Consider the following 14,882-nt stretch of genomic DNA (forward strand, 5'->3'; position numbering starts at 1 on the left):
TTTCTTTCTTTCTTCCAATTTCTCGATTTTTATAGGCTCTGTGAAAATATATATTAGTGTTTGTGCATATGTATGTTCATAATGGTGTTGTACTCTAAATATGTGTCTGGAATTTAATTTGTCCTATTTGTTGTTTTGCAACATTATAATAAATACTTTTTAGCCCATATATTCTAGTATATTTTCTCATTGCTGTGTTGTATTCCATTATACAGTTTATTTTTTCAACCCCCCAACTTCTCTTTTTTTTTGTTTTTCTCTGCGACAAGCAACACTGCAGTATTTTCTTATGCATACATGCTTAACTTGGTTCACTCATGTAAGTTAAATACTAAGATGTGGAATTGTTGTCTTACAGGATTTTATATGGTTGAGGATAAATTGCACTCACATGTTACTGTGACAATTTTTGTTGTTCACACCAGATATTATTAATATTTAAATGTTTTCCAAACTTTTGAATGTGATATGATTACAATTTGAAGGATGTAAATTTTTCTTTGCTTTGTACATGTTTGTATTTTTCAATTAAGTAGCATGGGCTTTTTTTTTTTCCCCTCTGTCTGTTTTATTTATTCGTTATCCTTAGAAAATCTCATTTTTGACTGGACTCAGATTCAGAGGTGGAAGCTCTCAGAGAGGAAAACCTCTGTCTCTTGGTGATCTGTCCCTGGTGTTTTACTTTGGCGTCCGTCATTCTCTTGGCCAAAAATTTAGCATATTCTGCAGCTTCTTCCTTATTTTTCTTAGTACGCTGTTTCTTCAGAGCAACACACAGTCGTTTTTGTTGGAGGACAGGTGAAGTTACAAGATGCTGAATCTTGGACTCTTTGGTTGTTGGTTTCTTACCATCTTTATTTAGAGGCTTCCTCACAACATATTGACAGATATCGTCTTTAGATAGACTGAGAAGTTTGTGGATTCTGCTAGCTCTCCGAGGCCCCAAGCGATGAGGCACACTAGTGTTAATGAATCCAGGAATATCCTTCTCCCCTTTTCTTTACAATGACCAAGTTGAAAACACCGAGAATAGCATCCACAATGAAACTCCGAGTAGATTTGTGCTTTCTTTCTCCAGTCCTCCTTCGTCTGTAGCAGGCATGCCCCTTACTCAGAAGCAGGTGGACGTGGCAATGGGTCAAGACACCCTGCTTCATGGGGAAGCCTTGTTTGTCATTGACACCAATGACTTGGACCATATAACCTTCCATTCTTCACCCACAGCATCAGCAGCAACTTCTGTGGCCACATGCTTCTCATAAAAGTGACGAATTTTGTGTTCATCATCCACTTCAGTGAGTTTCTGGCAGCCAGTAGCTGGGAAAGAGATGCAGCTTCATCCAAAAGCAGCCTACTGCCTCCAAGGCACCATGAAAAAGAAACATGCATGGGCTCTTTTTTAATATATTTTGAAACCAAGATGCTTTTCTAAAAGCCACTCATTCATATTTTGCTACTTCCTTTGGGGATGTTTTCTTTTCCTTTTTTTGTTTTGTAGAAATATTTGATACATTCTGTATAGAACTTTTATATTTGTTGGACATACTACTATTTCTACTATTTTTACTAGACCCCACAACAAATTAAACATGCAAAAAGTATTCTAATGAATACAATAATGTATACATTATCCTATCTTTTTATAGCTTTACATTTTTTCAAATGTTTATTTTTTGTTAATTTGATTTTATTTTTGCAAACAATGTGAAATAGGATCATTTCCCCCAATTAGATATCCAGTCTTCTCATATAATTTTATGAATAAAAATCATTTCCCTACAGGCTGATAATGCCATTGCACACAATTTCATTTGTCAGAGAAAAATTACACTGTACAAGTTAAACAGGCAAGGGAGACTTAAAGATGGAGGCTTTATTTGGAAAAGGGAGTGAGGGAATAGGGAAAGAAATTGAATTCAACCTCCACTGAAACAACAGACAGAAGTTTTTCAGCACTGAGGTGAGCTAGTGGAGAAGAACTGGAGGACATTAAGGGAAATATTGGTCAATGTAATTAGGATAACATGTTTGCTAATTGGTGCTTACTGAAATAAGGCTCTCATCCTCCCACAGAGACTGAGAGATAGGAACTGTAGCTTTCTTGATGACTACGTTTCAGAGGGATACCTCCCAGGTCTTGAGAAAGGCACTCCTTGGTTATAAAATTTGAAAAAAGAAAAAAAAGCAACTAGCAGTTGTTTACATCTCAAGAAGCAGAGAAAGAATTTATAATTGTAAGTTTTCTAATGTAAATATTCTGAGAAAAGTGAAGTCAGGAGACCAGAGTCAAGAAGAAATCTGCCTAAAGTTTAGTCAAGCTGAAAAGAATATTGCAGCTGTCTTGGTCACATTATAAATTAAATCTCTTTCTGGACTTTATTCTGTCACATTAATAAAAATGTTCATTTCTGAACCACTTCTCAATTAATTGCTATTGCTTGCTGATGCTTTACTATCCAGATATTGGAAACCCTTTTTGTTGTTCTTCTTTTATCAAACTTTCTTGATTTTTTTTTCTTGGCAATTTTCTTGTTGATATGAATTTAATTCCAGCTTGTCAGGTTCTATGAAAGATTATGTTGAACTATGCATTGAGTGTAAACGACACTGATGCTCAAAATAAAAATTATATTAAAAAAAAGACACTGATGCTTACCTATACAAATTCCATTCTTCTCTCATTCCTTGCTAAAAACCCATTTTGTTAGTGCGATAATATACTCAGCTAAGAAGAAAAAGCAAAACATCTGTCAGTGTCAGATAAATGGTAGCCAGCAATTAGTAAATGAAATTCCATTGAAAATATCTGGGATAATTTTGTTTTCTTGATATGAGTTCTACTGCTTCCTCATCATTACTTCATTTTTTTTTCTTTGCTAGGAAGGCAGGAGAGAAGTTGATGTTGGAATGAACATCAACAGCCAGAGTGGAACCATCCACTGATTCATACCACTACATCTACACACATGTTCACAGCTGTTAACCTAAAAATTGTTAATGCGCCAGTCAAAATCAAACCCTTCCATATGTGCCCTAAATTCTAACCCCTTTCATCTGCATAAGGACATGCATGAAACAACACTCTTTTTCTCTGCGACATTGTAAGTTTAGTTTTTACTAAAAACTATATATATTTTTCCCCAGCTACAGCTGTAATTATTTGATTCCCCTTGAGCAAAACACACTTCAAAAAATAAAATAATTATGTAATATTTAAAAGCATCAATTCTTTCTCCTTTCCTGCCTAACTCAAAATCAATCTTTCTAGCTACACCACATTACAAAGACTGTGTAATTTATCAAAATACCAGTTAATACTACTAAAACCAAAAGTCAATTCTTTTTTTTTTTTTTTTAAAGATTTATTTATTTATTTATTTGACAGAGATAGAGACAGCCAGCGAGAGAGGGAACACAAGCAGGGGGAGTGGGAGAGGAAGAAGCAGGCTCACAGAGGAGGAGCCTGACGTGGGGCTCGAACCCGGAACGCCGGGATCACGCCCTGAGCCGAAGGCAGACGCTTTAACCGCTGTGCCACCCAGGCGCCCCCAAAAGTCAATTCTTAATCTTCACTTTTTGCATGATATCTCAGGAGTATTTGACATAGTCCCTCAATCTATTCTTTTTTTTTTTTTAAGATTTTTTAAAATAATTTATTGGACAGAGAGAGACACAGCAAGAGAGGGAACATCAGCAGGGGGACTGGGAGAGGGAGAAGCTGGCTTCCCACTGAGGTGGGAGCTCTATGCAGGCCTTGATTCCAGGACCCTGGGATCATGACCTGAGCCGAAGGCAGATGCCTAACGACTGAGCCATCCAGGCGCCCCCCGCCCCCATCTATTCTTTTAATTTCTTTTTCAGGTCATTTTATTGTCTTAATTTTCCTTTTAACTCAGTGGATACTCCTTTTAAAACACTTGTATTAGTTTCTCCTCTTCTGTGTAAACTTTTATTATTAGACTGTTCAGGGCTCCATTCTTAATCCTTCCCTCTATTTGCATGTATTCCCTTGGAGATAAATTTCTGTACAGACTTTAAATGACATCTATATAATCATGACCTCCAAATTTTATCTCTGGTATAGACAGTCCCAGACTGGTCTGTGTATCTCCTTATTTGAATTTTGCTTAGTAGAATATCAAAATGAACTCCTGACCTACCTTGCTTGCCACTACCCAGCATCTTATCTATCTCAGTTGATGGCAACTCTGTCCTCCAAAGTGATTATGAAATTATTTGGAGTTATTGACATTTCTAACCTACATCGTCAGACTCACAACCAGCCCTCAAAAGGGTTCTGTTAATTTTCAAAATATGCTTATGCTAAGATTAATACAAGAGAAAGATAGAAGGAAACTGGGACATTGATCTTTTCATGGAGCAGCTTTACTAATCCATACAGGCTCTGTCCAAAAGTTTTGAATGAGTAAAATAAACTCTGATTTTGTTATGTTACTGTGAACACATATATATCATATCCCATCAAATTTAATCTTAAGTGATACAGATAATTGTTTTCTGTATAATAGTTAGCTCATCCTTCCATGAACTTCTTATATACCTCACTGTATCCTTCAGTAATATATTCATGCTTTTCTTTATTATATTCTAGAACAAGTCTTATAAAATTATCCTTGGAAACTTGATAGCTGCTGTTGTGATTGCAAATGCATATATTTTTCTCCTACAATTTTTTGTTAGATTTTTTTAAAGTTACTAATAGTATATTAGTAATGTCCTACTGGTTGTTTTGCTTTGGCTAGGCCTTTCAGCATAATACTGAATAGAAGTCATGATAGTAGTATTTATATCATTTAACTTTAAAAATATTAAGTCTGTTACAAATTATGATGCTTTCCATATTAACACTTCATCAAATTAAGGTCTTTTTTACTAACTAGTTGTATGTTTTATTTTCTTTAATTAATCTGGCATACTTTAATTAACTATGTTTTCTGTATTTTAAGATAATCATAATTTATCTTCTTTAACTATTGATATGGTAAATTCACATTCCTACCATTCTCTGAGTGTCTTTTGTTCCCATTGGATCTTGAACATAAAAGACTCACGGAGAATTTATGTATGCTTATGTTATCTTGGATTGATGTCTTCTTTTTTACCCAACCATATTGTGCTATAAGCCTAGGGTGTAAACATTCTGCTGCCCTTCCTACTCATGTATTCTACTCTTGCCTGACGAGTGGAACAGTGTAAGGAAACTTAAGAAATATATGGTGGAGGGTGACTTGGAGCTAGAACTTTATCCCATCCCAATTCACTAATTGGAAATACTATTGCCTATGAGCATATCTCATTGAAAACTGCTAAGAATTTAGAATATTAGGAACAGATTAGGAATTTTGTCTGAATTTCTCCTTATTATAAAATATCCATGTAATTATAATCACATTTTAAGATTGCTGATTCTAGACTAGTGCTAATGATAGACTAAATTACAACTTTAGATTGTTCTTATTTTCTAGGCCACATTTATGGGATTAGCTTGCACAGCATTCCATTATCTGCCTCATCCTTCCAACATTATTCTGGATCCATCCTTCCAACATTTTTCATGCCAGTTACCAAACATATCAGACCATCCTGTCTTACATAAGTCTAAATATAAAAAAATAACAGTGCATGTTTGAGTATATGTGTGTCACATGACTAAAAGAAATATGTTTTTGTTTTCACTACAAGGTCCTAATAGAATTTTAATGATTTTACTTTAATGAAAGGGAAAATTAAGATTTTGCTCTCAAGCAATTTAATAAATTAATCTTTAATATTTATATTGGACAATATTTTAAAAGCTTTACACTTTTCTACTCTTAGGCTGTAATAAACATATATATTTGAGTTTACTTCAATGAGAAATTGAAGGATATCCTAATATAGCCTTGCTAAACTATTTTCTCATTGACACATGGTACTTCTTACAAAGCCAGTGGTCTTAACTTTTTGAAAGGCATGAACATTTCAAATGTGACTAGGTCACTTAGTAATTTGCATTTCTTTACTTTCTGTATCTTTTTTTAAACTGGCACTTCCTATATTGATGACTGCTTTAATAAAAAAGAACATTCATTTGTCAGGAATTCAAACCACTCCAAAGAAAGAATGTTAGAATATCTAAATTCCAATTAAATGCACTGCTGCACTCTATTCCTGCATTCGAGAAACTGGGAACAAGAACCACAGGCTGTGACCTAAAAGATGCTTTGATTGATATAAGGCATGGCCTTTCCTCTAATTTTTAAACATATAACTGGAATGGAAAGATAACTGTAATTTTAATCAATTTGTACTTGAGAAACATACTTAGAGGTAAATATTATTTAAACAGATTTTTTTCAGTAAGGGAATTTGTATATTTAGAATTTTTCAAGTTATATGAAGATAACGCAGCAATCTATTTTTGCTTTAAGCCATGTGTTGAAAGTCTTTTATAAAAGTTCTATTTCCGTCAATGGAAAATGAGGTAGCTGAACCCAGTTTGCTTCTTTCATTACTGGAGACTTCAAATGAATTACCACAGGGACAACAATGCCAAATCACTGATGCAAAGTGAGAATCATTGGATGAGACTTAGTAAGTGAGCTGCCTAAGAATTGATATCAAAAAGAGAGAAACTGTTAAAGAATATTTTATTTAATGATGAATTATTAATTTGAAATATAATTGAAATTTTAAAATCCAATTAGTTTTGAATATCAATGCCTAATATTTAAATTAAGTAAAAACATAAGTTTAAAAAATAGAATATTTCTAATATTTTTTAGACGATACTCTGGCAAATTTCTGCAGATTAGCTTTAGAAAATTGTTTTGAGGGTTTTTTAACTTTTTAAATATATTATTTTTGTTATCTCATTTGAAAAACTCTAAGGGGCACAAGTCTTAAAATTTAGTTACATGCAATTTAATATGGTCTCCACAAAAAGGTGTATAGCTAAGAGATGAAAGTTGTTTCGTTAAAGCTTCTTGCCTAGTTACTAGCACAGAATTAGACTGTGTGCTCCGCCTAATTAATCAACCCCTTACCTTCCCTCTCCATTGCTTCCTAGGCTAACTTGTTTTGTAGTTATGAAAATATCCATACCCAGGAATAATGAATCTGAAAATAGGTAGTGTTTCCAATATTACATTTAGCAATAGAAAAGATTTCAATTAGTTCTTCCCCAGTAATATATCTGAGTGAATTGTCTCATGTGTGTGTGTGTGTGTGTGTGTGTGTTTAACTTTTTGCCTTATTCTTTCAACAATCCTAAATAAAAATTATTGTTTAAAGAAAAGGAGGACTATAACGGAGGTTCCTTTACATTACATTGTAGTAAACTCAATATATTATAACATATTATCAATTCAATACAGTCATAACAAGCTATCACTATTCAGTTGAACTCCACACATTTATTTACCACCAACATTGTGCTAGATGATGGGCTTCTTACTTTCTTTTTTTTTTTTTAAGGATTTTATTTATTTATTTGACAGAGAGCACAAGCAGGGGGAGCTGCAAGCAGAGGGAGAAGCAGACTCCCTGCTGAGCAGGGAGCCTGATGTGGGGCTCGATCCCAGGACCCTGAGATCATGACCTGAGCCAAAGGCAGCCGCTTAACCGACCGAGCCACCCAGGTGCCCCTAAAGTTTTATTTAAATTCCAGGTACTTAACATATAGTGTAATATAAATGTCTCTTATAGCATCCTATATTGATGGGAAATAAGTCATTCTTGGAAGTCCTAATTATTTATTATCATGAAAACTTTGTTATGATCAAGCCCTAGGTTTGATCCCAACTTTGCAATGAATTAATATACTTGTAACATCCTTAGGTCACATGAATCCACCGGCCTGTTTTTTTGGTGAGATAAAAAGTGTTTTGTTGTTTTTATTTCACTTGATTTTTGTGAGAATCAAATAATGCTAATAGAAATGATTTTTTCCCCTTACTTGAAACTAAACTTCAGCTTGATCAGTATAAATATCCCTAGGATGTCCTATTATTTCAGCTAGGAATTCAGGCATATGCATCACACACACACACACACACACACACACACACTTCTTTGAATTATGACTACTTTCAAACATTGTTTCCAGGGTCTATCCTAGTTACAAGCATCAAACAGAGAGATAATTGGAAACTAGCAGTTGCTGCCAAATATGATTCTCTTTGAAAAAGGGCAGTGACCCTTTTTCTTCTGTACTAATGTTGAAGATTCCCTGGTATCTGTCTTTGTGTTTGGGGATGGGGTGAGGGGAAAGCAGGGGACGGCTCATCTTATGCTCAAATGTGCTTAACACATACCATATTATATTTGATCCCTAAATTAGTTTACTTATGTGTTTATTTTTTATACTTACACCCAGTCTTCTATTAATGATTTTTTCTAGTTCTAGAATTGTTGAGTCCAGAGAGAGCTTCCATTATGTGCATATCTACATAATGTGAACACAACTCTTGCACCACCATGGGAGAGGCCCTGGCATTGAACCTGGTCCTTCATCTCGTGACCTCTCTCCACTTGAGTTAATTACTCCCAAGAACTCATTGTTATTTTTCCTATACTCAAATCTCTGCAAGATTATCTCAAGTATCAGAGATATTTTAATAATCTGAACTTAAAGAGAGAAGTAATTTAAAATTCTTCTCTTTTAGGAGTCTGTTTTTATAGGATGCAAGTCTATCAGCACCTCCCCTGCAACTTTGAACTCTATCAGCCAAATGGAGAAGGGATGGGGCAATATTTACAATGCAAAAATGCCCCTGCTGCATATGTTTCTGAAGAGAATTTAAATAAATTGTCAGCTACCCATTTTTTTCTATTTGGAGTTATTTAGAACTTTTAAACAACAGAATTATGGAAGACTTTGTTTATAACCTGCTCCCCTCCAAAGGCATATAAATAAATTAGAAAATAATCAGTAAGATTAAAAAATAGATTAGATATATGGTGCATTAAAAAAATAAGAAAAGCCAAAGAAAGTGTTAATATGCAAATATAACAGTCATAAAACATTCTACACATTTGCTAAAATGAACCACAAATTTAATTGTAAAATTCCTAACTGCCAAAGCCAAGATCCATATAGAGATTTAGAATGTCCCTGTGGGCTAAAAACAAACAGTTCCTCAAGAGAGGCACAGCTCTCTTGATACTAAAACAGAAATAAATGTCTCCTGTGGGCCCCATAATAGAAGGATCTTAGAAGTGGTAGAGATATTAGTGTGCAGCAGGTCCAAGAGCCTGTTCAGTTCCTGGACTCATTCTGCTCTGGCCTTTCTAAAATATCATATTACTATTTGAATGAGTTCATTGGCAGAAAGCTCAGCACTAATAAGGTATTTCATTATTTAACAGACAATTTCTAGTTTTTAAAAATGTATTTCTTTTGTTTAGCCTCCTTCTATGTATAATCCTTTCGTCATAATTTTAATTCTCTGGAGCAAAGTAGAACAAGAGTACTCTATATTCTGGTTTTAAATAATTTAAGAATAGTTGCCACTGCTCCCTTATTCATGCATACATTCATTAAAAAATATGTATTATGTTTCTAAAATTTACTGTGCAAAAAGTTTTGTGGATATAACTGTGAACACTGAAAAACAGGGCTCTTAACTTTGACTAGGTTTACAAAAGAAAAAAGAATATATTTTTACATAGTCTCTTCCTTAGGGTGAGTATCATGGGTTTACCTTTTCAGAGGCACTCTTTGTCCTTCACTGCCATGCTCTATGCCTTGGCAGCTGACTTGATTGGAATATATAAATGGATCCCTTGCCTTTGGGATTCTGGATGATTAGGGTTCAGACAGTGGTGGACAATAGGAAGAGAGGTTTGAGGTCAGTTTATTTCTTCAGTCAACTCCCTGTGAGAATACCATCAGCTGGCTTCATCCAACAACCAAAGGTCATAGCTTCTGCAAGGCAGCTTTATTTCCAGTGTTTCATAACCTATCTGTTTGCCTAGGATCCCCCACTCTTCCTAGTTCAATGGTTCTCAACTTCCTTTGTGGTTTTCCCGTACTTTGAACTATTTTTTAAAAGATCTGTATAACTCTCCTTAAATTACTTATGTATTTTGTTTGTTTTATCCTAGGACAGGGACAAATTACAATACTAGCAATAATGCCTAACACGTAGTAAAGACATCTTATAGGTGCTGAGTAAAGAATTTAGGAAAAAAAAGAAACACCTGAAAACTGAGTACAGAGTCATTATATTCGAGGTCTCTCCCGCCTCTTCCTTCTCCTCCCCCTTCTTTTCCTCCTCTTCCTTGTCTTCTTTTTCCTCCTCCCTTTTGCTCTCTTTCTCTCTACACACACATAACCACACACATGTGTGTATTACACTGAGAACTTTTGTGATGCTTAAGATGCTATTTGTGATTTATAAATTAATAAACAATTATTTATGTGCTTCTTCATTGAATAAATGTCCTTTCTTATCAATATTAATGCATTATCAAGAAAACTTGAAGAGTTCAAAATTAATTAACAGAAACAGTTCATGTAGTCATAAATACAATCACCTTTAAATCCTGGTTTCAATTTTTCTGGGAATACTTGAATTTGTCAAGGATAGGCTTAAAATGTGATGTCTAAAATTGTGTAATATATATGTACTGAAAACACAGTAGTGGTTCTTTCATTGTCTTCAGATGGGTGCATTTTGTAATTAATTGTCTAACCTACTTATTTTGATTTATTTTCATAAAGATGGCCAAACATGAGAATAGGAAAAATTACTGATGGAGAGTCTTCAGTTTTTCTCCCCAAATATTCAAATTACATTTTAGTTGCCCAATCTTAACAGGTAAACTGATTGTACTAAATATCAAGCAAGTCAATTTCTTGATAGGAGTTCTTTCTTAATAGAATATTTGTATTTGATGAAAACACACTTGATTTCATTCAGTGAATGAAATCATGTTATAAAACACATCTAATGGAAATACTTCTGTGCCCTGTAAGAGTAGATACCTGATTTGTCATGATGGATACTATATGCATTTGGAATATACTAAGTGCTTGTTAAACATTTTATAACTGATTAAGGAAGGATATATTTGTTAAATGATTGTCATGCATTATGGAGATTATTAAAAACATGAACTGTTCCTTGAACTAAGTGGAGACTTACTAGTATACCATATTTTTGCCTACCATCTTTTAATTTGGAAATTCACAACACATGGACAAAGGAATTAATATTTTGATTACTTTTCAGTAAGTGGTTAGAGTGCAAAACAAAATTATACTCAGAAATTGATAATTTCTTTGAAGAGAAAAATAAAAGAGAATACCAGTGTTGTTTTCTTTAACAAAGTCAGAGGTGAATCGGGAATTATGGATGTAAACTTATGAAAAAATTAGAAAGTTTTACAAAATTCAAAACATTTAATTGTGGCTACCCTCTATTTTCCCATAGAAAATTTTGTTATAATCCAGTTCACAGCAGAAATAAATAACTGGACAAGCAACAGCCCCCTCTGCAGTTTCTCAAGATGTTTCATCACCAAATATGGAGGAGGGCACAGCATTCTTATAAAATAAAGCAGGCTACAACTTTGGAGAATGGCAAATGGAATCATTGAGAGATAGGACCACATCCTTAGTGGTCTCTCAAGGCTTGACCAGATATGCCCCAGGGCCACAACTTTTTGTACTTTATGTGATTTTTTTTTTCAAGCTATGTGGCCCACTTGTATTCTTGCTTGTTTAATCCAGTCGGGTGTGGGTTTTCTAATATTTGTAATTAAAAGCATTGTAATTTATATTTAAGATCACTTTATTATAAACTTTAACAAAAGAAAAATTAACATATTTTTAAACAGTTAGGTTTATATGATCCCTTTTGAGCCCCTAAAGTTAATTCTATGCATACATCATAGCTTCCATAAAAGGGGAATGACTTGTGTTAAAGATAAGTGGGGTCTGTATACCTTTATCAGCCAAATCCATGTTGATGATAAGTCATATGTCTTGATAAATATTGCTTTCTTAAATGTCAGGCATTTACTAGTATGGCCGGAATCTGACAACACAACAGTCTTTAGATTAGAACCAGGCATAGATTTTGTCCCTTTGCATTTGGAATTTGTCTTGGTGCTTTAGTCATTTCCCTATCACTCAGATCAAATAGCTTCATATTTTGTTCAAATTTATCTTGTCTTGGAGTGTGGGAACAAAGTAATATAATTTATGTCTCAAGAAATTTAAGCATGATTTTTAGGTAGAGAACTTCTATTATGAGTTGCTTATGAGAGACTTGGCATGTCAGGATTCTCTTGAGTCAAATCTGCTAAAATTCTCACCTCCATGTCTCAGCTGGCACCGACTTCACATTTCATGATGCTTTCCTTCATCTGGATGAGCCCAGTGTGGCCTAGCTCCATATACCAGTTGAAAAAGTGTGTTAGGTACTAATAGTACGTGAATGCTTGACTTTATTTAGTTAGTTCTTGAAAACCATGCTCTAAAACTACCCACATAAATCAATATGTAATATGGGATCCAAGAACTGTGTGGAAGATGAAGGAGTTATTTTGGGAGCAGAAAGGCCTTTCTCCCAGTATCTTGAAATCATACTAATTTGAAGAAATCTTTTAAGACAGCTTATAAGCTCAACCCTGTTACACAGGAAGCTACTTTTGAAGAAGGGGAAAATGTATTTTCCAACTGTGGGTAGTACTAAAAATTTAAGAATCTAAAGATAGCTATTTTATGAACAGCTATTTTATGACACAGATTGACTTTGGATGAGAGGGGAATGAATGTAGGGGAGATAAGTTCACTCATGAAGAGTAGTTTCTATAGGTATTTGGATAGAGTTGAGCTCCTTCTTCAGTGGAGTGACCACTTCACTAAAAGATTAAAGCCAGAGGGGAATACTGACTCTCTTTTTATGAAGTAAGACAGTGTGTTGAGATTAATATCACTCTATAGTGTTCTTGTCATAAAGATAACTATATAATTTAACTTACTACAATACTAAATAAAAAGTCACAATCATAGGAGACATTTATTCCCAGTTTTAATATAACATTTACTTAGAGTTTTCTCCTTCACTTTGGGGTCTTACTATGAGAGTAGAGCAAATCTATTTGATACACACCCTCAAACTTCCTTGTTAAAGGCAATCTTATAATGGAGGGTTTTAGTAAATGACACTGCCAATTCATACAAAATTACTTAACTTCCTTCCCAACTATAACTTACTCTTAAGCATAAGAGCCATATTTTTTTATTTATTGTAGGTTACTAAATAAATTACAAGATTTTTTTTCTTTCCTTTTCCCATTTTTCCCTTTGGAACATCAGGTTTTTTATGATAATATTTGGGAAGAAAAAGCTGAGGTCTTTGTAGAAAATATATTAATTCTTACAAATAGAAAAATAATAATGTATAATACAATTAGCTGATAGAGTCCTGAGGATGGCTGAACAAACCTATTTAAAGTTGTGTTTTAAGGAATGCTTCCCAGAGCCATGTCACAAGGTTTTGTCACAAAGGTACTACTCTCTCTCCTATAATCAGAAAGCCCCTAGATGATATCTACACCAAGTGCCATAGTAAGAAGCTAAGATATATAAGGTGGTCAGTTCCTAGTTAAAAACTTAAGTGTGGTTTTTCAGGCCTGACCATAGGCAATTACAAAGGCTTCACCTAAAAGTCCTATAAAAAACCTGCATGCTCCACACCAGGTTTGGTGTACAGCCCCAACCTCAAGGTTTATAAAACTGCCGGAGTCTTTTGTCCGGGCTCCCTCCACAGATAAACAACCCATGAATGCACTGATCTATCTGACCCTCGACCTGTGCAGTATTCCACAGGGGAAAATGGAAAAGTGGAAGCCACCACTTTCTCCAGTTTAGACTCTTGCTTATATTATCTCAGTAAGTGATTAGAGGCTTAACTCCCATTTTTGGCTTGTGGATTTAATTGGTTCCTCTGACACCTGATAGCTCAGCTTGCTCTTTCCCAGCTCAGCTGAGCTCCTGACAATGTGGAAATCACCAGAAAAGGAAGCTGTTAGTGCAGAACTGTGCAATACTAGTTATGCTCTGTTATCAACACATTGACTGGCTCAAGTCTAGCCTCTCAGCACTCATAAAACAGATATCTGAACACTGAGACATCCACTAATGCTGATGCTGAAACTCCTAAAACATGAACACTCCTGGGGAGTTGAAACAAAAGCAGGAGCAGACGTCTGGCTTCTGCATCATGTTCACTTTCCAGATCTTGTGACTACATCCGATTGGCTAAGCCTCGAAAGCACCAGACTCCTAACTCCAAAATAGTCATGGAAATGTAGTTTCTACCTGTCCAGGCTTTAAACTACAGGAAAAAACATTAGAAGAGAATGGAATAGGTATGACAAAACCTATCCAACACAGTCAAATTGTTGCCAGTAACATCCTCACAAAATCATTTTTCACATTTAAACTTCAAAATAATATTGCCTGACTAAAAAAATGAAATGATTTCCAAAGTAATGAAATTGCGCTCAGCATTTCAACCCCAAGTGAAGATTATTCCTCACTTAATTCAGTCAAAATCCCATCTACACGTACAATGTACTATAGATAATTTAAAAAGTAAAAACCTACAATACAGCATACGCTGTACAACATACTAATAGAATGAGGTGATAGCTCTTGCCATGACAAAGTCTTTCAACGTTCACTTCATTTTTGAGGATACTCTCATTCAACTTAAAAATCCAAGTTGAAACAAAATTGTTGTTACTTTAAAAATGTTCTACTCTATTCTGGTCTATGTTCCTTGGTGGTAAGAATTCAATCATAATTTGTATCATTTCCCTTTATGTGATATATCTTCCTTGCTGTGCTCACTATTGCTTTGAAA

General features: G+C 34.5%; 1 pseudogene; it reads right to left on the minus strand.

Moving 5' to 3' along the window:
• Positions 1–590: 590 nt before the first annotated feature.
• LOC123800980 (small ribosomal subunit protein eS6 pseudogene) overlaps positions 591–14,882 on the minus strand; it is a 41,194-nt pseudogene continuing 26,902 nt past the window's right edge.

Source organism: Ursus americanus, chromosome 10 (genome assembly GCF_024610735.1).
Source record: "Ursus americanus isolate L20-20 chromosome 10, mUrsAme1.1.p, whole genome shotgun sequence".
Classification (NCBI taxonomy): domain Eukaryota; kingdom Metazoa; phylum Chordata; class Mammalia; order Carnivora; family Ursidae; genus Ursus; species Ursus americanus.